The sequence below is a fragment of the Rhincodon typus genome, chromosome 26, assembly GCF_021869965.1.
Source record: "Rhincodon typus isolate 14 chromosome 26, sRhiTyp1.1, whole genome shotgun sequence".
NCBI lineage: Eukaryota > Metazoa > Chordata > Chondrichthyes > Orectolobiformes > Rhincodontidae > Rhincodon > Rhincodon typus.
The window spans coordinates 7,942,214-7,967,296 of NC_063357.1; the positions used below are offsets into that span (position 1 = coordinate 7,942,214).

The 25,083-nt window shown below is 41.6% G+C and overlaps 1 pseudogene; it reads left to right on the forward strand.

Moving 5' to 3' along the window:
• Positions 1-18,523, forward strand: part of LOC109934762 — a 119,793-nt pseudogene extending 101,270 nt beyond the window's left edge.
• The last annotated feature ends 6,560 nt before the right edge of the window (positions 18,524-25,083 follow it).

Here is a 25,083-nt window from a genome sequence, read left to right on the forward strand (position 1 = left end):
GCAATTTCAGTGACACTCTAGAAGTTTGACACCATCCAGGTCAAAGCTGACTGCTTTGATTGGCACTCCCTCCAAAAATGTTGAGCCCTTTTATCATTGCACAGTAGTAGCAGTGAATATTATCTGCAAGGTGCCCTGCAGAAATTCACCAAGCTTCCTTATGCAGCACCTTCTAAACTCATGACCCACTACCACTCGGACAAACAAGGGCAGCAGATACATGGGAACACCACCACCTTCAAGTTCTTAAAGCCCCTTGACCATCCTGGCATGAAAATGTAGTGCTGTATCTTCACTATTATTGGGTCACAATCCTGGAACTCCCTCCTTCACAGTACTGTGGTGCTATCTACACCAGACGGACTGCTGTAGTTCAAGAAGGCAGCTCGCTACCATCTTTTTAAGGGCAACTACAGATGGACCATTAATACTGGCCCAGCCATCAATAGCCACAACACCTGAGCGATTGATTTTTGTTTTTGTTTTTGCTTTTTGTAAGAAGAACAGAGTGCTGAGCATTTCTCAAATGGTAAGAGGTTGGACTTTGTCCAAAGAGACATGGGTTCCTTGTGGCTAAGTCACTAAGCTAAACATGCAGGTGCAGCGGTTAGTCTATTCGGAAGACTAGTCAAATGTTAGGCTTTATTGCAAGGTTGGTAAAGTCTTGCTTCAATTGTAGAGGAACTTGGTTAGACTGCACCTGAAACAGTGTGTGCAGGTTTGGTCTCCTTACCTGAGAGAATGATATTGCCGTTGAGAGAGTGCAACCAAGGTTCAGCAAACTTGTTCCTGGGATGGCAAGACTGTTGTATGAAGAGCAGCTGGATAAACTGGGTATTCTGTAAAGTTTCAAAGAATGAGAGGAGATCTTGAGGTTTCAAAGTGGGGGGAATGCTACTGAGGTCTGAGAAGAGGAAAAGTCTTTTTACTCGGGATGTGAATCTTTGAAATGCTGTACCTAATACAGCTGCGGAAACTCATTCTTTTGAATATATTTGAAGTAGAGGTTGATAGATTTCCGATTACCAGTGGTGTAAGGGGGTATGGGGATAATGTGGCTAAAAGACATTTGAAGTGTTCAATCAGCCTTGATAGTATAAAATGGTGGAGCAGACTCGATGGGCTGAAAGGCCTATTCTTCCTTTATTTTCCCATTTCACTATTCATTTGGTAAGCTGGAGAGAAATATCAAGGGCTGACTTGTATTCTTTCTTTCCAGGGAATAATTCTGCCACAGATTTTCACTGGTTTAGTGGCTAACATCTTCAATGCTGTGGTAAATTACATCCTCCTCTATGTGCTGACGCTCGGAGTGTCGTAAGTAACACAAGTTTTTTTTTTTCTTTTTTTTGATTTAAAAAGAAAATAAAATGAAACCGCAATCATGTATTTGTGATGGATCTTTCCCTGTATTTCCATTTTCATTTCCCATGTATCTCCTCCCCAGTGTTACCCAGGTTGTTCATATGAAAGGCTGTATAAATTAATTACATTATTATCCAACGCTGCGCCTCTCCTTCATTTGATGATTTCACCAGCTGAGATTGTTGGGTAAATCTCTAGCTTACAGAAGGGGCAATGGAATCAAGACCACTTGCCATGACCTAAATGCATGGTCAGCATACTTGAGAAGCTGAGCAGCCTCTTCTTGTTCCATGTACTGGTAGGACTGACCTGATAGAATGCATTAAGGGACACAGTGGCAATGGCACCTGGAGGACCGTCAAATCAGTCTTTTAGTCTGCCTAAAACCTGCTGGTCCTCGCGTGCAAAAGTTGTCCTCGACCGATTTTGTTAGACTGGTTGACTCCACCATCTGGGGCTACAACTTAAGGTACGCACTAAAGCTAGCTGTTAGAGTGACCATGAGGGAAGGATCACTGACTTTGTCATTGTACTGAGGGTCTGGAAATCTTTGATCTGCATGAGCCCTGTCTGAAGAACGTACACTGGTCAATATCAGGAGCATTGAAAGTTGAAATGACCTGCCTAATGATGGAACCTGGTTTATGAAGAAAAGTTTATTGCACTTCTTGGTTCGCAATCATGTTGCCTGGGACAAGTTGTATGGAGGCAGCTGAACTGTTATTGCAAGTTCTGTAATATTCAGTTTGAAATAGTATGTAACTTTTTTGTTTTGTAAATTTTCTGCATAACTTGATATTTATCCCTCAGCTGGCACCTAGAAATTAGATGATCAAATCTTTACCCCTTTGCTGTCAATGGAATTCTGTTAGGTGCTAAATGTGTCCTACCCTACATTATAACAGTTTAGCTACGCTTCATTGAATGTGAAACACTTTGGGCTGTGTTGTCACTTAATTTTAAAAGCAAGATTCTTTTATATATTTGGTTTTGATCTGCTACGCTGTCTTTGATTTGGCAGGTTTGAAGTTGCATTTAATGCGTGAACTTCACTTATTTCCAGGGGCTCAGCTGCTGCCAATGTTGCCTCTCAGTATTGTCAAGTGATTCTCCTGTTCATATACATCAGATGGAAAAAGTTGTACGTTGAGACCTGGAAAGGTAATTATTATTTGTCTCTGAGCAGGCTTGAGTGGAATATAAATAGTGGCACAGATTGGTAGGATTGAACGGCTTGCTTCTGTTCTGCTCAACTAAGTAGTTTCATTGTGTGGTTTTCTGCATTTCTCCTTTTATTGTTACTTCTGCTGCGTCACTGGGTCTGCCAGTTGTTCTGTACTGAATGAGTGACTTTAGATATTGATACAGAAAGGTAAAAAATCAGTCAGTAATGAGTCGTCGATTCTGCTTTCTTCCCGTGGATGCTGCCAGACCTGAGTTTCTTCAGCAATTTCTGATTTTTTGTTTCAGATAGTTCTTTTGTCTTACTTGAATTTAGTTTTTGAATGTTAGCAAGTGACATGAGTAGATTATCTACAAGTCTTATTGATCTTATCTTCTCCATTGATTTTGTATAGACACTATCAAGAATCCTCCTCTTCCACCTTCATTCTCATTTGCTCCTCTCCATTACCTTTTGATAGTATGCAGTACCTTTAACTGGCTTAGCATGTAATCGATTGGAGATCATGGGTGATTAACTGGTGGTGGTTAATGGGTGGAAAAAATACCACTGATTTTGTGTCGCGGTGGGGGGGAAAAAATACATTCAGTTGTGTGCACGAGCACTGCCTGACATCTAAAATCACTGATAATAGATGAGATGTGGAGATAGTAGTAAGCTGCTGTGGTCAATTGCTGTTCCGCTTTCAGTACGTGCTGAAATACCAGGTGAGCTCTGGGACCATTCCCTCAACCCAGTGGCTCAGCTCTTCTCAAAATGCTGCATTAACTTTTTATTACCAGATAACAGAATTTGAAAGTTACTCATGCACCTTCCAGAGACTTGCTACATTGAGCTAGCAGGTGGAAACCTGTAGAGATGGAGGGCAATACAGGCAAGCAACAACTTCTATCAGGCAGCAAGCCATAAGCCACGTTCTCATCGGGTCTGATTGAAAGAGCTAGCAGCTGTCATACCTGTAGGAACAGCACGCCTCTCCACCTTCTTGTTGCAAACTGTCTATTTAGAAAAAAACATTAACAAAGCTAACATCCTCTAACCTAGTCCAAGAAAGGCGTGAAAGCCTTCATCTTCTGATCATAAATAGGCCAGTATCACCCCATGCATTGTTCTTTTTTCTTTTGAAAGAGAATAGTCAGGTGGTCCATGTCCAGGATGTCTCTGGGGCATTAGTATAGTGGCAGTGTCACTGGACTAGTAATCCAGAGGCCTGGCCTAATGCTCCAGGGCCATGGGTTCACATCTCTTCTCCACCGCGCTTCCCCCTGCCCCCCCACCCCCGCAACCCAACACAGCAGCTGGTGGAATATAAAATTCAAACTGAGATTTAATTGGTTGAATTCAACTTTTATTCTGATAATGATCAATCTCAATCTGCAATTCATAACTTGAATTTTCTCTTCCTGCTCCTCCCTCCTTACCTTTTTCCTAAACACAAACTTTCCTGCTTTTGATATTTCTTTAAATGTTGTCAACTCTATTATTTTTTGTTTTTGCCTAGGATGGTCTATTGACTGCTTGCAAGAGTGGGGCCGTTTTATAAAGCTGGCAATTCCAAGCATGCTGATGCTGTGTATTGAATGGTGGACTTATGAAATTGCAATTTTCCTTACAGGTAAATAAATTAACATCTTGCTGAAACTCCTGACCTTTTCATCAATCAATGCATGAAAATATTTTTACGTTAGACATGGATCTCTTGAAACTTTTGGTGAAATAATTGACTGCTGGAATGTAATACAACTATGACAACTTGCACTTATGAAGTATCTTCAGAAGTGCACGTGACAATTCACTAGAACATTATTGAACACTGAGGAGACATTAGGACAGGTAACCAAAAACTCGATTTTTATAAAAGTATCTCAAAGTAGGAAAGAGTGAGAGGGATAGAGAAGTGAAGCAGTTAAAGGAGGGATTTCCAGATCTTAAAGGCCAAAGCACCTGAAAGAGCATGACATCAAGAGAGTTTTCAAACTGAGTACTAGTCAGGTTTGTCACCAAATTTGACACTGAATTGCCTAAGACAATATTGGAGTAGATGCTCAAATGCTTGGTCAAAGAAGTAGGTTTTAAGGAGGCAAGAGGTACAGAAGTTTGAGGAAATTCCAGTTCTTGGAGTTCGGCAGCTGAAGGTACAGCCACCAGTGAAGAAGCAATTAATCTCCCTGTCACTCTCTTCATTTAAATTGTCTATCTTCCATGTTGTAACACTATTACCTTACCAGACTGTAGGACTACTCTCTCATCAGAAAGAGACGACTGGTGATGGTTTAACCTGAGGGTTGCCACACCTTTGGCAAGGGGAGAAGTTGATAAGGAGAATTATTCACTAACCTCAGTTGGTCTGTTGATATCACTCTGTCGCAAACAAGCCATCCAGCCAACAGAATTAACTGAGCTCCCCCCCCCTTACACTTCACCACGCTTCACTGCACTTCAAGTTAAAAGTGTTTGACTGTAAAGTATTTAGGATGCCTTAAAGTCATGCAAGTTGACATGTGAATTCAAATCTTTATATTTTCCTTCCTTTGATATTTCTTGCAATATTAAATTTTGCTGTATTGTTTTGTTTATTACAGGATTAATTAGTGAAGTAGAACTTGGAGCCCAGGCCATTATTTATCAAGTTTTATCAGCAGCATACATGGTAAGATTGGTATTTGCTGAGACTGCAAACCATTAGCTTAATCACTTGTTTCAAACTAGAAATTGTTACTTCAATGCAACGTGTAGAATTGTCTAGCTATTTTGAAAAATCATAGTTTTGTGGTGTCATATTTCATACAAAATATCAACATTTTGCTGAATGAATTTTTGTTTTACCATTTATCAGGACCATCACTTTATTATAATTGGCAGTGGCAAATTGGACAGATTGTATGGTTATTCAATGTGACTGGTAGCACCTTGAATCTGATACCACTACCATTCTAAGCTCTAGATATTTAATAATCAACAGGCTGTTTGGATGTGGAGCAGGTGGAACTTGAACCCAAGTCTCCTAATTCAGACGGAGGGACAGAAGAGAATAATTCTTATTTCTAATTTCTACTCATTGCACTCCAGCAAAAACAAAACACACCATTGCTAGCTGAAGTTTGTTGAAAGCAATCAGTTGGTGCCCAGTTTTATTTTGCCTTCCTCCCTCGCTACCGAGACCAAATAGTCAATGCTAGCAACATAGCCATGCCCATTCTACAGATTTCCATTTATGATTCTGCAACACATCAGGTCTTAAGTTTTGATGGTGCAAAAGTAAGATCGCACAGAGATAATGTGAGGAAAATAGAGTCAGCTGCCGTTGTGGTCATGATGGTGCTGTTTTCCCTACAGATCCCCTTAGGGTACAGTGTGGCTGTCAGTGTTCGTGTGGGGAATGCGTTGGGTGCTGGAGACTCTGCACAAGCTAAGACTTGTGCCAAAGTCGCTCTGCTATGTACTGGTGAGTACTCTATAATTTGTTACAATGGTGATGCGTCACCTGCCTACAGTGTCCCAAAGAGAATTTGATGCCTACAGAGAAATTTCCAGGGCTTATGGCAATAGGGAGAGCCTACACAAGTACGGTGGACTGAATGGCCTCTATTCAAATGTAATGTAATCCATTGCTTCAATTCCTTGTGCAGTTTTCAGCAAACACCAAATTTCCTGCTTCCTTATTTTTGCAGGAATCAATGTCTTGATGTGCCCCTCTCCTACATGGGAAGGTGCTTTTTGTTTAGCATACTATTTTCCAGGAACACATGAGGAGAGCTAGCTGTAGTCACATTCCTAACTGTGGCCTGCAGAGACCAGTCCTCTTTCCCCTCCTCCCGCTCCACCAGAGGTAGGCCCATTCAGCACATGTGGCTCCTTTCTCTAATCATCAGGTTTTACTGATGTCCCACATGTGTCTGTCACTTTTTATATTAAAATTTATCTCAAAGGCAAGAAGAGCAGGCAATAGCCTAGTATTAAAGCTAGACTGTTAATCCAGTAACCCACGTAATGTTCTGGGGACCTGGGTATGAATGCCACCATGGCCAATGGTGAAATTTGAATTAAATTAAAAAAATCTGGAATTAATAGTCTAATGAAACAATTGTTGTTTGTCAGTAATCCACCCGGTTCACCTGATCTCCTTTTGGAGAAGGAAATCTGCCATCCTTACCTGTTCTGGTCTGTGTGACTCTAGACCCACAGCAATGTGGTTGATTTTTAACTGCCCTCTGGACTTTTAGGAATGGGCAATAAATGCTGGCCTGGCCAGCAAAGCCTTCATTCTATGAATAAATAAATTTAAAAGAAAACTGATTAAATGTAATAGGTCACTGGAATCGTTATTTGTGAGAACATCCGAGAGGAGATTTGGTATATTTAAAATCCTGAAGGATCTAGACAAACTGGCCCTTTTTTGCTCAACTTTGCTAACAGGCAACTCCAGGTATAGGTATTTCTTTATTTGAACCAGCATAAGGAGAGTCAGCTTTGCCAGTCTAAGTCTATCGTCTACAAGGTCACAAGTTTCCAGTTTTTATACACAACAACTTGCATATTAAATTCTTTCGTCAACTTGCACCATATGTTGACCAATGTCCTTGTGTTAGTTTACTCATTTCCCACAGTACATACAATAGGCACTGCTTATGTTTACCCAAGGTTTTCTTTATCTTTGATTTTGTAGCCTAACTGTTCCCTTTTTTCTGTATCAATCGCTCCCTGCATTCTTTACCACCTTTTAGCGTTCACATCCCTTATCCAGTTTCTGTGCACCTGTGATTCTTCAGCTTTGTCCCATTTCACTTAGGACACTTCTGGCTGAAAATTTAATCAAAAACTAACTGAAACTGATTCAACCACCACTGACTAGACTACTTTTTGATAAATATTTTTCCAAAAGTGGGAGTGGAGCCATTGGCTGTTATCACCGCCTGGCACTTGTGTTATCATTTGTACAATTCTCAGGTCTGAACTAAATACCACTCAGACAAGCCAATGTTGGAAATGTTTACAGCTTATGGTGTAAATTATGAGCCATCTCTCAAAATCACCAACACCAGTCCATTTTCAGCTCCTGGTCTCAGAGGCAGATGAGATATTTGAGGTCTCAGCCTCTTGATGACTCATTGATACTATGGTGATGGTGGATGGGGTCATAGTTTGATGTTTTCATGAGAAAAGCTGCTAAAGTCTTTGCTCAGGGCACTAGGCTATGTCCATGACAGTAGTTGGGGACTACAATGTCAGGCCACTTTTTCCAAGGAGCCATTTCCCCTTTTTTCCTGCCATCAGTATTTTGAATAACGTGCTGCAGGTTGTAAGCAAATGATGTCCTAATCACCACCTAATAAAAGTAAAATACTGCAGATTGTGGAAGTCTGAAGTAAACACGATGTTGAGGCAACTGGCAACAAAAAGAAAAACATGCTGTCAGACCTGAATTTCTCTGGCATTCTGTTCGTTTGTCCCAGATGCCACAGGTGGTTTGTAGTTAACTCTATAAAACCAAACTGGTTATTAACATGTTTCAACTATGACCAATGCTTCCAATGACCTCTTCACTTTCACGTCAATACAGGTGCACGTGTCATTAATTATGATCGTTTTATAAAGTCAAATCTATTTGGGCACGAATCCTAGATCTTCAGTGCAACCTCTACCAAGACAGTGTCTCCTCCTTTGGGTACTTCAGCCTGTTCTTTTCCTGCCTCTGCTTCCATGTGATGTGTAATCTGCTGATTCCAAACATCTTGTCTCGTTCTGCTCAGCTCCTTGTACAGATCTCTCTCATTGTTCCACTCTCTCAGATTCTGCTTCCTTGCTATAAGTCACACTATCTCCCAGCAATCTCATCACCCTTCTTGTCTTTAATCTGGTTGCTCTACAGTGTTGCCCAGAGATCCATTAGGACACTGAGCAATAGACCTAGCCATCCCTGTTTGGCCTCCTGGCTGACTATTTAGCACACTCTTTAATGCCGTATTCGTCTTGCCCAACCATAGCCAAACTCTGCAGTAGGAGACATGAAATTTTTGTTTGATTCAGAGTAACTTAGAAGCTTCCTTAATTGCTCATATTGTAAAATGTGCTCCCGGATCTAAATCTATCTGTAATAGTATTCCACATGTAGGGATCTACCATACGAGTTTGTCATGTTTGAACAGTCTTGTGTAAGATGAGGTTCCATCCACCACGTCAGTTGGTCAATGACAAAACAGTAGGTCATTCCCCGTGTAGCTGGGAGGGCCCCATGAAATCTATTTGTAACTGCTTCAATGGCCCTTGGTCTGGGCTGACGTGACGTAGTGACCCTGACTGGTATTCTTGGATTATATTAGGTGCATACCAGGTATTGTTGACCGTGTTTTGCAATGTCTCTTCCCATTCTTTGCACCACCTGCATGTGCCCATCCTCCCCAACATGACTTCACTCCGCTGGCGTGCATTTCCATGTTACAGAAATGTAGAAAATTGGAGCAGGAGTGGATCATTTGACCCTTCAGTCCTGCTCTGCCATTCAGGATGATCATGTCTGATCATCCAATTCAGTCCCTGTTCTTGCCGTCACCCCATACCCATTGATCCCTTAGTCCTAAGAACTATATCTAACTCCTTAAACATTCAATGTTTTGGCCTCGACCACTTTCTGCGCTAGTGAATTCCGCAGCCTTACCGCTTTCGGTGAAGATGTTTCTCCTGATCTGAGTCCTCAATGGCCTACCCCTATCCTTAGACAGTGACCACTGGTTCTCAACTCCCCAGGAACATCCTTCCTGCATTTACCCTGTCTGGTTCTGTTAGAGTTTTATAGATTTCTGTCAGATACCCCCTCGTTTTTCTAAATTCCAGCACACAATAGTCCTAATCAATACAGTCTGTCTTCATGTCAGTCCTGCCATCCCAGGAATCAGTCTGGCAAATCTTTGTTGAACTTCCTCCAGAGACACGAATCCGTCTTCTAAAGACTAAACTGCATGCAGTACTCCAGGTATGGTCTCACCAAGGCCCTGTACATTTTCACAAGGTTATGCTGAATGCAGCTGGTGCTACCAACCTTTACTCTCTCCATTAGACACTATTGGCAGTGCCTTTTACTGCTCCCTATTCTTCCCATCTCTATAGTTGCTTTCTGTTCTGTATCCCTGTGTAAGTTGACCATGCTCGCCTTCTCTGGTCCAGTTGCTGCTGCCACCTGGTGTTCCGAGTCTGTTCCAGCTGCTTCATCTGCCCATCGATTACCTACTTGGATGAGGTTCATTCATTCTGATGTGCACTAACCTTAATCACTGCTTCATTTCTTGTTTTTTTGGTAGTCTAGCATCTTCACTATTCCTTAATTACTGTTTCATGCTGTATGTGACATCCTCCTGTGTAACTCCATGCTACTGTATAATGACATAGTACCACAAAGATGTACCTGTTGTTGGTGTCAATAGTAGCCCATTGAGACCCCAGCAAGCCTCCCTCACGCCCATCCACCCGACTGAGGACTCCCGGATACGTCATCCTGGCAGTCAAAGTCTGGCAGCTGTAGGACTAGGCGGTGCCACTGAGGAGATGGTGGTTACCCCTAGTATGGCACCCCACCTCCCCCAATGACTTGACTCCCAGGGAGAGGAGTGACAGTGAATGGTGTTGGTAGTGGAGTGGGGTGTGAGTTGAGTCTCTCAATACAGTTTGAGGGTTGCAGGCGAGGACATGGAGGTGGCTGCCAGCAACCATCCCCTGCCCTATGTCCGTGCTCTCAATTGTGCACAAATTATTGAAGTTTGGTGTCCCCGTTTCAGGGGATCTGACACCAGCCCCCACCGGTTTACCATTAGGCTGGTATCCACCCTGGAGCTGAGAAAGTTGCAGCTCCAGTTGGAATAGGCCCTTGCGGGATCTTTAATCGATTACTTGAGGGACTTGGGTACATGGGTTCCCCTTAGAACTTACATGGGTGGTGACAGAAAAGGGTTGGGAATTTTCAAGACCAACCATCTACGTCCTTCCCTTCTTTGATCCTGGAAGATTCTACCCTTATTAAACTGCAGCTCAAGTATTGTAGATTCTAGGAAATTCAAACATTAACTTTTATTAAATATTTTGCACCACTTTTTAATTAGCTATTTCTTGTGGGTCTGTTCCAACAGGGTGCTGTGCTTTGCTGATCTCTCTGGTACTGGCAGCCATTAAGGATGTGGTGGGTTATATCTTTACCACTGACAAGTTAGTAAAAGAAAAGTTTTACAGTCTGAAAAACATGTTTGTGAGCATTTCACAGAATTTATAAATGCCTTATCTCTGCACATCTTTCTTTCTATAGAGATATTACTCGATTGGTTGCGCAACTAGATCCTCTAATTGCTACTCACCATTTTTTTGATGCAATGACTGTAAGTATATTTTGATGTTTCAAACTACAAGTTGCTTTCCAAATGTGTTATTTACCAAAAATTTAGGACACTGGTTTCTTTACATCCCATTTCCTGGTCTAAATGTTTATATGATAAAGGCAGGTTGCATTTGTTGAATAATGGCTCTGAAGGAGTTGATATCCATTTTGCATTGAGCTCTGCTCAATCTGATAATGTTGCCCATACTTTGGGTAGTGACAGTCGAATCCTGAATGTGTACCTGAAGGAAGCAGATGTAGATATTTTTGCACAATCTGTTCAAACACATAATGACCCGTGTCTGGAGGAGGTGGTACTTGAAGCTGTGACTTCAGACTCCTGAGGAAGGAATGCTGCCACTATGCTACACGAACCATCTAATGTTAGCCTGGGGCTCTGGGTGACTAGTCTGGTGATGACATCACTGTGCCTACAGATCCCAAGAGTTCTAAATACATCTGCTGAGGAAGTTCATGTAAATTGCACTTGTTGCTATCCTGCAATAAACTGCTTTTTGTTAATGAAGCCAAGTTGCCTCTTCTGTGTCTCTATTCTAAGTCTAGGACCGTTTAATTATCATAGGGGAGATACTGCCAACAAGTTGAGGATTGGTGGCACCAAACTACCCAGACCAAAATATCACATGCTTGTGGTGTGGTATCTGAAAATACAGCCACATTAACACCAACTTCTGTCCTGGCTTAAATCAACTTGCACTATGCTGACCAGATGAGATCTTGAAACTTCCCAGCCTGTACCCTTTTATAATGGGTCATGCACTCAGCTATTTCAAGGTTTCTTATTTTGAAAGTGTTGAAATGTGGCTACTTTCATCCTTTTACTTTGTCTTGATGAACATTGCACAATACTTCCAGCATTTTGAACAATAGACTACTTGCGTTTGACCTGATGAACAAAAGGCCGATGAAAATTTATTGATTTTAAGCTTTCTTGCTGTTTCATTCAGTTCAAGCTGAAGAACTGGTAGCATGAGCCTTGAGGTTTTGTCATTGTGGGTACAAGCATCTTCTTCCAGCCATTTTGATTGAGTTTGTACTTGTGTCTCCTTAGAACTGAGGTCCGTGGTGATGTGGCCATGCTTTATTTCTCCTTGCTAGTGTCTTTTGTGTTGGTGCTAGAGGCAGGCATGGAGTATGAAGTGTCTACACCAGAGGAATGGAACAATCAACTGACCAGGGTAGCAGTGATTGCTCATTTTTATGTAATTTTTTTTTTGAGATCTTGGGCTTTTGTACTGTGCAAAACAATTTAAAAAATTTAATCTGTTATTTCATCATCCTGGGGCTGAGAAGATTGTCCAGGTATACTTGTTCATTACTTTGATTCCTTTTCCCAGTTCTGAACCATATTTCAACAGGATTATTACTAATGCATTGTTGAACTGTATGATGAGGTTCTGATTAGTGCTAGATCCTGCAGAGGCAGGGGGTTACTTGCAGAGTTTACATGTTGTGTGTCAGGAAAGCCATTCCTGTTTGAGAAGACTGCTCCCCCTCAGGAGGGTTGTCTCTGATTCCAATCTCTTTTAGCTTGATCACCATCTTTGGTAAAGATAACGGGAAATATATCATATTCCAACGTTTGCATTGTCCTGTTCCAGCTGACCTCGTAACTGGGACAACTTTTGGTGTAAGATTTGAAGGATTTAGTTTGTGGCTGTCAATAAATAGAGCCAAAGTCACAGCCTTGTAAGCTAAGTCCTGATCTGTCCTCAATGGGCCACTGCCTAGGCTGGGTTGTATCGACATTTTTGTGGTGATATTGATGACATAGTCTGCATTTGATATTAAAATTGGGGCAAGAATTCAGCATATTAATTTCAAAAGGCTTATCTAACTTTGTGTTAATATGAATTCAACCACTTGTACGGGTGTAAGTTATACCTGATTAGCTATGTAATTCAGGTAGAGATACCTGAAATTTGTAACCATGAGCACTCTTGAAAACTATACCATTAATGTATTGCATTTGTCTGCCTTACAGTGTGTGAGCGCTGGAATAGTAATAGGATCTGGGAAACAGAAACTCGGAGCCATTGTCAATCTAGTGGTGTTCTACGCAGTCGGCTATCCCATTGGAATATCACTGATGTTTGCAGCTAAACTTGGCATCATTGGTATGGTTTTATTTTGAATATACTATAATGCTGTTTTTTGAAAGTCCTCTAGTTTTCTACTCTGACTAAATTTCCTACATTTTTTGGAAATGTTGAGTTTGCAGTGCCTAACTTAAAGTTGGTAGAATCAGAAGTCGCATGACACCAGGTTATAGTCCCACAAGTTTATTTGAAATTACAAGCTTTAGGAGCACTGCTCCTTCATCAGGACTTCACCTCTGAAAGCTTGTAATTTCAAATAAACCTGTGTTTATAACCTGGTGTCATTCGACTTCTGACTTTATCCACCTCAGTCCAACACCAGTATCTCCTCATTGTGGATTAAATTGGCAGGATTTCATGACTGGATAAAGGGATAGGCAGAGTGGATACTAGGGAAGGCAATGGCCTAGTAGTATTGTTGCTGGACTGTTAATCCCGAAACCCCAGTAATGTCCCAGGGACCCAGGTTCGAATCCCACCACAGCCGATGGTGGAATCTGGAATTAAGAGTCTAATAATGACCAGTAGATTGTCAGGAAAAACCCATCTGGTTCACTAATGTTCCTCAGGGAGGGCAACTGCTATCCTTACCTGGTCTGGCCTACAGGTGACTCCAGACTGCCCTCTGGGCAATTAAGGATGGGCAATAGATGCCCAGATGTTAAAAATGCAGGTATTATGTTTCCCCAGGCTGTGGGGTCTGGAACCAGGAGGAATGGTTTCAGAATAAAATAAAGGCCATTTGGGACTGGGGAAGTAGAAGTTTATTTTGTGATGAGTCATTAGAATTCTCTACCCAAAATGCCAATTGAACTCTGTCATTCACTTTTTAAATTCATTAACGGGATAAGGACATTGCCGGCCAGGCAGCATTTATTGTCCATCCCTAATTGCCCAGAGGGCAGTTCAGAGTCAACTACATTGCTGTGGGTTTGGAGTCACATGTAGGCCAGACCAGATAAGGATAGCAGTTGCCCTCCCTGGGGAACATTAGTGAACCAGGTGGGTTTTTTCCATCAATCAGCAAAATATCAATGGTCATCGTCATTATTAGATTCTTTAATTCCAGATATTTTTATTGAATTCAAATTCCACTATTTGCTGTGGTGGGATTCGAACCCTGGTCCCCAGAATGTTATCCTGGTCTCTGGACTAACAGCCCAGCAATAATACCACCAGGTCATTGCCTCCCCTTCAAGACACAGATTTTCATGTTAATGACACCAAGGGAAAGTACGGGAATGTGGTGTTGATGTAGAAGCTGCGATTTAGAATGACAATATGCTGGAAAGGCTGAATGGCCTACTCTTACTCCATATTCCCATGATTGAAATATAGAGCAATTGGATCCTTTGGTCAGGGTTAGTTTGGTTCATTTCCACTGGACCAAAGATGAGGGTGCTACAGTTGAAGGCATCATTGAGCGGATTGAGTGAATAGGTTTGTCGAGTCCTGGTCATGATCCTGTATACGTTTCTGGACTTGATGTTCAGGTGGATGGCCGAAACTCTCAATTCTGAAATTTGAGAGATTATCAACCTGAAACCTCAACCCTGTTTTTCTCTCAATCCACTGAGTGCTTTCAGCACCTTCTGTTTTAATTTCAGATTTCAGTGTCTGCAGTATTTTATTTCTGTATGTGTCACTGATTTGATTGAAGATCCTGTCATCACTCTGTTCCTAGTCTTAGACAAGACTGTGATTACTGCAGTGTCCATGGTACCAGAATAGCAACCTGGAGCTTCAATTCAAATCTCACTGTACCAAATTGTGATATCAACATATGTAGGAAAAACCTAATCTCAATGGATTTGATTCTAAATTCCCACAATGTGGAAGCAGGACATTCAGCCCATTGACTCCACACTGACCCTCCCAAGAGCATTTCCCATGACTAACCCACCTAGCCTGCACATCCCTGGACACTATGGGCAAATTAGCACGGCCAATCCACCTAACCTGAGCACCCTTGGACTGTGGCAGGAAACCAGAGCACCCGGAGGAACCCACACAGACATGGGGAGAATGTGCAAACTCCACACACAGTTGCCCAAGAGTGGGGTCGAACCTAGGTCTTTGGGACCGAGGCAGCAGTGCTAACCACTGTGCCCCATGCTCTGGTTAATGCTTTTTGGCTCTGGAATGTCTATGGAAGCACGTGAGCCATTTTCTGGAGGGAATTGGATTTGTGATAGAATGCAAGACCATACTGTAGCTTTGAAAGAACAAATGTCCATAATAATTCAATCAGGCAAGGGGTGAAAGTTATCCAGAAAGGGAGTCAACAGGATTGTGTTTGTTTATTTTAAGTCAAACTGTATTTGCAGGTCTGTGGTGTGGGATGTTCACCGCTGTGATTGTGCAAGTGATCTTCTTTCAGATAGTGATCTTTAAAATGAACTGGAAGAAAGCATCTGATCAGGTATGAGCACCTAAAAAGGAATTGGATACTCCATAACTTCTGAATAAAGAATCTGTTTTTCTTTGTTATCCCCTTTTCATTGCACGACAGCCCAGTGAAAAATCTGACGTGCCCCCACACTGTCAGTGAAGTCCTCCCCATTTGGCCTTCGTCAAGTGTTTGTCTCTCAGAATTCCAGTGGAAAAAAAAAATGCCAATTGGCCTCTGTTTGCTCTACTTTTTCCTCTAAATGGAAAGCTTGCAGAGCACTCCAGGAACACCAGCATAAAAGCCGCTTTAACTCCTATTGTAATACTGAGGGGAGTGCGACATTGTCAGAGGTGCTGACATTTGGATGAGTTATTATTGAAGCCCTGCCTGGCCCTTCGGGAAGGTGTTAATGATCCAATGGATGCTATTTTGAAAAAGAGCAGGGGAGTTATAATGCGTCCTTGACTTCCTTCCATTCAGAAGAAAATGCAGCAATAAATAGATTAAATAACATGTTCGTTTCAGAGCTAATTGTCAAGAAGTCCCAACAACATCATTTCTTTAGTTGCTGGCTGGTGGCATTTTGGATTAAATCCAGACTGTGCTGGCTAACACCTCTTTACCAGTAATTGCAAAGTACATTGAGATTGATACATCGGCTAATGTGAAATATCAGCTGCTAATCAAGTTAACAGAACTGACGACAGGTCACATGGAGAGCCCAGGGTGTTTGATGGCATAGCACCAAAGCATACTGTTTTTGACACTTGTTAGACCAGTTGTATTTTGTAGTTCTACCGTTTTGCCTGAAAGGGTCGTGGAACTAGATTCGGAGGCTTTCAACAGAAAGTTGGACAAATATTTCAAAGGGCACAATTTACAGGATTTTATTGGGAATGGATAAGGACAAATTGGATAACCCTGCCAAACTCCCTGTATCATTCTGTGATTCTAACAACTGACAGTTTCCAAAATAATATACACAAGTGAGATCTTTTTGCGCAAAAAGTACTCCCTATTCCAGGTACTGTCCACGTTTTTAACGAAAACCCTTGTGCTTTATTTTAAGGCTCGGGTAAATGCAGGTGTGAAAAATGACATGGACTCCATAAACAGCCCCTCTGGTGGTCAAACTGAAAATATTTTGCCAGGTATCAAACTTTACATTTTTTAAGTTGTGTTCCACCTAACAAATTTTGAGTATCTCTGAACCATTTAAATCAGAGATCCATATCCCTATAGCAGGCTGTAATTTTGCCATATGGAACCCATAATAAGTCATTTCAAAATATATTTTGGAAGTAGAAGAAAATTTAGTGGTTTAAAAGTAATGGTGTTATTAACTTTGTTTAAATTGTTATGAAAACTGTGGGTCTCTAAGAAATCCAAGATTTGATTCAAGGGAATTTCAGAGGTGTCTACCCAGAGGGGCATGATGCTTGTAGCTAATTGTGTGCTGTACAAGTAGAAGGTGTGCTTCTGGCAGAGAAACAGGATGACCACTTTTTGTCTTTCAGTTTCTGAAGTTAACTAAAGGCAATGGCTGCAAGGAATCACCCCTGTATCAATGGTACTGCATACCTCCCACCAATGGTAGCTTCCATTCTTGGTTTAAAGAGCAAGGAGTGCCTGTGTGGCCAGTTCTGGCAATTACTCCAGTCAGTTCAAAATTGTAATTCTCCTCCTTCAACACAGTGGATATGTTGCTGGGGACTGGTGTATCTCTATTGGCCAGGCTCGGAGAAGGGGAAAAGAAAACCCCTCCAGACTCCAGCAAGATAAGCAGCTAGAAGCTTACATTCTTAGCAAACTCTGTCTATATCAATACCTCTTCCTCCCACACGTGCCCCCCCACCCCCATCACTAATTACCCTTGACTGAGTGAGCCAGTGCAAAGGGCAGATAAGAGTCAAGCACACCGCTGTATGTACAAAAACAGAAGTTGCTGGAAAAGCTCAGCAGGTCTGGCAGCATCTGTAAAGAGAAAATCAGAGTTAACATTTTAGGTCCGGTGACCCTTCCTCACAACTGATGATAGCTGGGAAAATGTCAGTGTATATGCAGAAAACTGCATATAAACCTTTTTCTGCATATAAACTGATGTTTTCCCAGTCACCATCAGTTCTGAGAAAGGGTCATTGGACCTGAAATGTTAACTCTGATTTGATCTTCACAGATGCTGCCAGACCTGCTGAACTTTTCCAGCAACTTCTGTTTTTGTTCCTGATTCACAGTATCCGTTGTTCTTTCGTTTTTTACATTGCTGTCTGTCGGCTGGATTAGGCAAAGAAAACAGACTTGCTTCTTTTGAAGGACATTAATGATGGGTTTTTGCAGTAGTTAAGTGGTTTCATGGTCGACATTACTGAGGCAAGGTTTCTCTTCTAGGTTTATTAATGGAATTTATATTCCACCACCTGTCATGTTGCATTGGAACTCCTGGCCCTCAGGACAGTGTTTGATTCTACTCCTTCCTATGAGGTGCCATAGATCATTAAAGGTTCTATATAAAACTTTGCTGTTTTCTTTTTGCAGAAAAAGATGAAGTAGAGAGCAGTGCTGATATTGAACAACTGATCCAGGAGTCCACTGCAACACAAGCTGGTGTTACCGTTGGTGGTGTTTTGCCTGTGAAACAACTGATTATACGCCGTGGCCTAGCCTTCCTCCTAGGATCAATTATTCTGGCAATTGGGCTGGTGATACACTTCACTGTTGCAACAGATACGTGAGCCCCTGTATACACAGCAGAGGTGAAGCAAGGATCAGTGTTATTTCCTGCAGTGTGAGGAGCAGTATGTATGATAGTTTGACAGAAAGGGAAGAGAAGTCAGAAGTGCTTGTGGAATGTTGCTGTACAGACTGGATGAAGGATTGTCTCCTCCTTTTAAATGTCTGAGTCAAATCCAGAAGTTGTTCTTTTAACATTAGTCAAGGTGACTGGTTCCTCTCCATTTTCAAGTGCTCCCATTAAACACTGTGCACTTTGTCTTCTCCAGTGGTTATTGGAGAAGACTGAATAATAACTGCAGAAAGCCAACAATGCATCTTTTATGAAACTCCTTGTCAAGTGTGAAATAAATACATTTTCACCCACATTTAAATATTGTTTTTCTGTGTCTGTTTATCTCCCAAATCTTTGAGCACTGTGCACAGTTCCTTTTTATCTTGTAATATATAATAATGATTAAAAAGTTATGGCTATCATACATAATATTAACTTGATAAGAGCCATGTGAAATACAAAGTCTGTTGTTCCATTACTTATTTTCTTTATTCTGTGTAAGTAAGGGCAGTGATCTAGCTAGCTTCGGAATTTGTACTGTTCCTGACAAGATGGATTTCATAGCACCGTTCATTATTCAACCAATGGTTTTATTGGAAATTTTCCTTCCATTTGCTGTAAAAGCCTTTAATCTCAATGAGGAAGCAATTCACTGGCATATACAGAAATATTTACTGGGAGCCTCCAGTTATTTTCAAACCTCCATTTATGTTTTAGAATACAGATCAAGATAGCTTGTTCTTGGGCAGTCCCTTGGGGCCAATGATGACAAATTCTACTCTGGCTTGATGGGTTGTGAGAACCCTGACCATGCATTGAACTGATCTGGAAACTCTGCCATATGTTGTTTGGGGGTCTGTGCATTCCTGCCAATGCTTTCATTTCACTCCTGCCCATTCCCAACAAAATCTCTCCATCCATTCTGTGCTTTCTCGAATGAACCTTCTCCCTTCAGTTTGGTAACAGGCCAGGATCTCCCATGAGTTGTGGAAATGTTTGAACTCATCAGAGATCCTCAAAACATCCCTGAAGCGCCCATCATTGCCTTCCTTGGGAGTTTCCTGCCATAAACTAATTCTGAGTAGAGCTGCAAGTTTTGGGAGTCAAGTGTCAGGCACGATCACGACATGCTCAACCCAGCAGAGCTGGTTCTCGGTGATTAATGCTGGGCGGAATAACTTGAGAGAGGATGCTGGTGATGGATCATCGTTCATGCTGCCAGATGTGGAGGATTTCCAAAACACACCAGTGGTTACGAAGCATTATTGGTCACTACAGCATCAAAGTATAGGCTTTCCAGTCCAAATTTAACTTTCACATTAAACATTGTCATTGTTCACTTCTGTTCCAAAATATTGTAATCATATGTTTGCAGCTGTATGTTGAGTATAGTCTAACCATGCTGTACAGGAAGTGCAAAACAGGTAATTTTCCATGAGATGAAGGATAGAGCAGCAATGGACAGTGACTGCATTGTGGCTCTTGTACCTCTCCTATACAAGGATGAATACGATAAAAGGAGACTTTATATATTTAGCACCTTTGTCAGCCTTAATGTCCAAAAGTGCTCAACAACCACTTAAGTACTTTTGTGTGAAATATTCCCTGCTTGCCTGAATGAGGGCAGCTCCAACTGCACTCAAAAAGCTCAATACCGCTCAGGACGAAGCAGCCATTTGATTAGCACTCTCTTACAACTGACTAACAGTCGTAGTAGTCTGCACCCATGCAGCACCTTCCAAGCTTAAAACCTCTACCACCTAGAAGTAGCAGGACCGCAGTTACATGAGAACGTCACCTCCTGCAAGTTCCCCTTTAAGGCATGCACCATCCTGACTTGGCATTATTATCAAAGTTCCTTTAGTGGCACTGGGTAAAGGCCTTACAGCTCCCTTCCTACACCCCAGGGACTGAAGCAGTTCAAAACCACAACTCAGTAGCATCTTCCCATGGGTGATAAATGCTGGTCTAGCTGGCAATGCCTAATATCCAATGATTTAGATTTTGCAGAAAAAAAGTATGTTTGAAATGCAATTGTCATTGTAGGAATCTGACTCTGAGTGAGGCTATTAACTGAACTACAGCTCACACAACACAATACCAGTTAGGGACCAAAAAACCGCAGGATTCTGGAATCCAAGGTAGACAAACAGGAGGCTAGAAGAACACAGCAAGCAAGGCAGCATCTGGAGGAAAAAAGTCATTGTTTCAGGTATTACCCTTCAGGACTGACTCCTCTCCCCTTAAAAAATCCCCCATGTCCTGAAGAAGGGTAATACCTGAAACGTTGACTGTTCCTGTCCTCCAAATGTTGCCTGGCTTGCTGTGTTCTTCCAGCCTCCTGTTTGTCTACAGAATACCAGTGCCAGAACTCCAGGATTTCTCTTGTCCATTCTGTTAGAGTTGGTCACTGAAAGAAAAGCAAAATCCTGTGGATTCTGGCAATCTGATGTGGGACTGGAAGGAATAATGAAAGTCTGGCATTTGGCACCTGGCACCAGCACAAATTCTGTGGCTGTCTGTGGTGTAAACACTGTAATGACAGAAGGGATAGTCATAGAGTCATACAGCATGGAAACAGACCCTTCGGCCCAACCATGTCCCCAAACAAAACTAGTCCCACCTGCCTGTGTTTGGCCCATTTCCCTGCAAATATTTGTTATTCATGAACTTATACAAATGTCTTTTTAACTGTACCCACATCCACCACTTCCTCTGGAAGTTCATTCCACACATGAACCATTCTCTGTGTTTAAAAAAAAAGTTGCCCTAAATGTCTTCTTAAAACCTTTTTCTTCTCACCTGAAAAATATATCCCCCTAGTCTTGAAACCCCCACTTTAGGGAAAAGACACCTGCCAATCACTTATCTGTACCTCTCATGATTTAATAAATCTCTATAAGGTCGCCGCTCAACTTCCTACACTCCAGTGAAAAAAGTCCTATCCTATCCAACCTCATAATTCAAACCGTCCATTCCTGGCAACATCCTGATAAATCTTTTTTGAACCTTCTCCAGCTTAATAATGTACTTCCTACAACAAGGTGACCAGAACTGGACACACTACTCCAGAAGAAGCCTCACCAGCATCCTGTACAACCTGAACATAACATCCCAACTCATAAACTCAAAGGTTTCAGCAATGAAGGCAAGCGTGCTAAATGTCTTCTGAACCACCCTGTTTATATGTGATGCAAACTTCAAAGAATTATGTATTTGATGTTCAGAGAAAAAAGAAATGGAGGGAAAGAAGTAAACAACTCAAAATATTCACTTTGCTTCCCTTAACAGCCACATTTCTGACCTCAGATATACTATTGAGATGAACTAGATATTTTGGATGACAAGTAAGTAAAGCATTAAACCAAGTGGACCAATAAAAGTAGCTCACCTGTTGTATTCAGGTGAACGAACATGATGTCAATGGCACAGAATCAACTTACTGTAAAAGTAAACTTCAGGATTCGATGACTAGAGCTGATGCCTTTCAGGCAACAGCCACAAAAATCAAATGATTGGTTCATCAGTAGGTGCTGTGATAATGGGAAGGGTTGTGATATCTCAGACACTGAGCTGATAATGGGGTTGGTTTTCAGCTGCAATGCCCATTTTTTCCAAAATGACCACTTGGAGAGAAAGTATGGTCATGTAATGGCACGGGGATAGCAAGCCAACCCAAATCAGCCTATCGCTGAATTCACAACACAGTTAAAATAAAACATTCAATGACCACAAACATTGCCCATTGTTCTGAACCAGACTTTATGAATAACAGGAGCAAAAACAAAGTTGCTGGTAAAGCTCAGCGGGTCTGGCAGCATCTGTGAAGGAAAAACAGAGCGTTTCGGGTCACCGGTGACTGGACCATTTTTTCCATCACTGATGCTGCCAGACCCACTGAGCTTTTCCAGCAACTTTGTTTTTGCCCCTGATTTACAGCATCCGCAGTTCTTTTGGTTTTTATGAACAACAGGCCTTGGACATACAAGTTTATAGCAGACAAAAAGTAACAATTTATTATTAATAGTTTAACTTTAGCAAAACACAGATATACAACAAGGTAATTGAATTATTACCTACAACCTAAAGACCAATATCCTTTGGTCATAACTCTGACTCTCAAACAGACAGACACAATTAAAAAATAAATTAAATAATAGATTTTTGATCTGCCAGTTCAATAAACGGTTTCAAATAATGAACACCAGGCCTTCATGTAATCTTTGGACAATGAGTTGTTCATAGGCATGTAAAACTGTAAATATTGTTTGAATTCTGAAGTCACTGGTTAATACAAACAGTTTCAGTATATTTCCAGAAATAGTTGCTTGTTTCTTACAGACTGGGATTCTTTCCTCAGAACATTCAACACTTCAATAACTGGAGAGGAATAAGAAACAGACTGAATCAAAGTAGTATTGTGTCCAGAAGTTTCAAAAATAACTCTGCCTCCTGTCAGTCAGAACCAGTTCTTGTTTTACTCTGTGGTTGGCTGTTTAGCATCCATTGTCCCTTGATTGACCAATTCAACATCCAACCAGCTTCCAGTCCTAAGAATAGCAGCAAAGCAGCATCTACAGTGTCCATAGATCAGTAGTTAGGTTGCATTACTTTCCAACCCAGTTCCCGACAGAAAACGTCTGTCTTTGTTTTCTTCTCTTTTAAAACAAGCTGCTGTTCAAAGTTCAATTCTTAACTTCAACTCTTAATTCCAAACCAAACAAATGAGGAAAAGCAAAAAAAAAACATATTGGTCTCTAGAATGACATCAACATACTGCTACAAGTCAGAGAAAGTTTGGAGGCCGATGCAGCTGATAACAACAAACAGCAGGTGTTAGATATAGCCACCAGTACCAGCACAATCACCAATACACAGAAAGAAAGCAAGATGTGTGGGAAGAGTAGTTCTGTTTCACCCTCCACCAATCAGGGATGTTTGCAAGTCATACAGTGCGAAAGGACTCTGAGCTGTGTCAGAAATGTGAACGTCAAGGAAGCACAACAATGACCCTCCTTCCTGCAGAGGCCCAGGAAATTCAGCATGTTCATAAAGACACTTACCAATTTCCACAGATAGACCGTAGAAAGAATTCTACCTGGATACATCGTGGCTTGGTACAGCAAGTGCTCTACCCAGAACGATAAGAAACTATAGAGAGTCATGAACAGAGCCCAGTCCATCACGCGAGCCAACCTTCCATTCATTGACCCCAGCTACACTTCCTGCTGCCTCAGGAAAGCAACCAACATCATCAAAGACCCCTCCCACCCCAGTTATAATCTCTTCCAAACTCTTCCATCAGGCAGAAGACACAAAAGCTTAAACACAGAACCAGCAGATTCAAGAACAGCTTCTTCCCCACTGTTATTAGACCTCTGAGTGACCTCTTAATGTTAATCTCACTCTTTGTGCACCTTCTCTGCAGCTGTAACATTGTATTCTTCACTCTATTCTATTGCCCCAATGCACCTTGTATGATATGATCTGCCTGTACTGCATGCAAACAAAACTTTTCACTGTACCTAGGAACATGGGACAGTAATCAAATCAAATCAAATGTGGTTCTGTAACCAGAGACTATAAAAGGACACACCCAGACAAAAACCACATGTAGTACATGGGCAGCAACAACAGGGAGTGTGGTGGAGCCTTTCTTAAGAACAAGCACACACACACGAGGTTCACAGCACGACAGACTAGAGTGAAGATTCCAAGTTGAAGAACCTTTGATCAGAATGTGAACATGGTACATTGTGGGGACTAAGTTAAACTGTTAGAACATCCTATATCGAAGAAATTGATAAGCACACGTCAAAGAACAAAGTTGACACAGGAACAAGGGTAAACATCCGACAAGTCAGATTGCTAAAGGCTTTTTTTCTGAATCATTGGAATCAATGATGCAACCTGCAACAGTGAAATCGATGGCATATAATGGAACACTCATCCTTTGTTTTGGTACATTGACAGTGAAATGTAACTACAGTAATTCTGCATGGAGAACAAAAGCTCTCTGTCTGCTGAATACAAATGAACCAGCAACAGCAGGACTACCACTGTGTACAGAACTCAATATTGTGGCTCCTTGTGAAATCTCCAAGTTAACATTCACAACAGAACTGGCCAAGAATATTCACAGAGTCTGTCCAGGACTTGCAACAAATCTGTCAGACATTGGAAATATCAAAGGTGATTCTGTCCTGCACTCAGAGAAGATGCAATTCCATCAATCACCTCCCAGAAAGCACAGTGCTCAAACAAAAAAAACTTAAAAATAATTAGGATGATATGGAACCAAAAATATTGTGTACATCAGTGCACAGAGTGGTGCATTTCGTGTGTGTGTACTGAAGTAAGATGGTACAACCAGAGTGTGTCTGGACACAAGACATCTCAACCTTTCTCAAAAGAGGTGTTCAAAATTCTGATGTTAGAAACATTAAGTCCCAAATTCTCAGAAGCTAAATTAATTTTTCAATCTGGATGCCAAGGTTTGGATGTTAGTTGGCAACGGAATCTCAAGAAATTGCTATTTTCAAACCCCATTTGGAAGATATTGCTTCCAGAGATGACCTTTCAATCTCTCTGTCAGTCAGGATCAGTACAAGATTCAATCTATTCAATTTCTCTTGAAGGTACCTTATCTGACAATGAGCCAAAATAAACATGCAGAGTGCAGAGGGACATAGAGTGGAAACGCGAGGAATGTATGCTAAAGCAATATAAAAGCTCAGATTTGTGAAGGTGGCAGGGTTCTCAGCGGCTGACTGGAGATTGTGAGATCCTCGTGTTACCTCGTTCTGGGAAGACACAGTGAAGTTTGTGCAACTCAGGCATGTGCCAGGCCAGTGGTGAGCCTCTCCCTAGGACCATAGG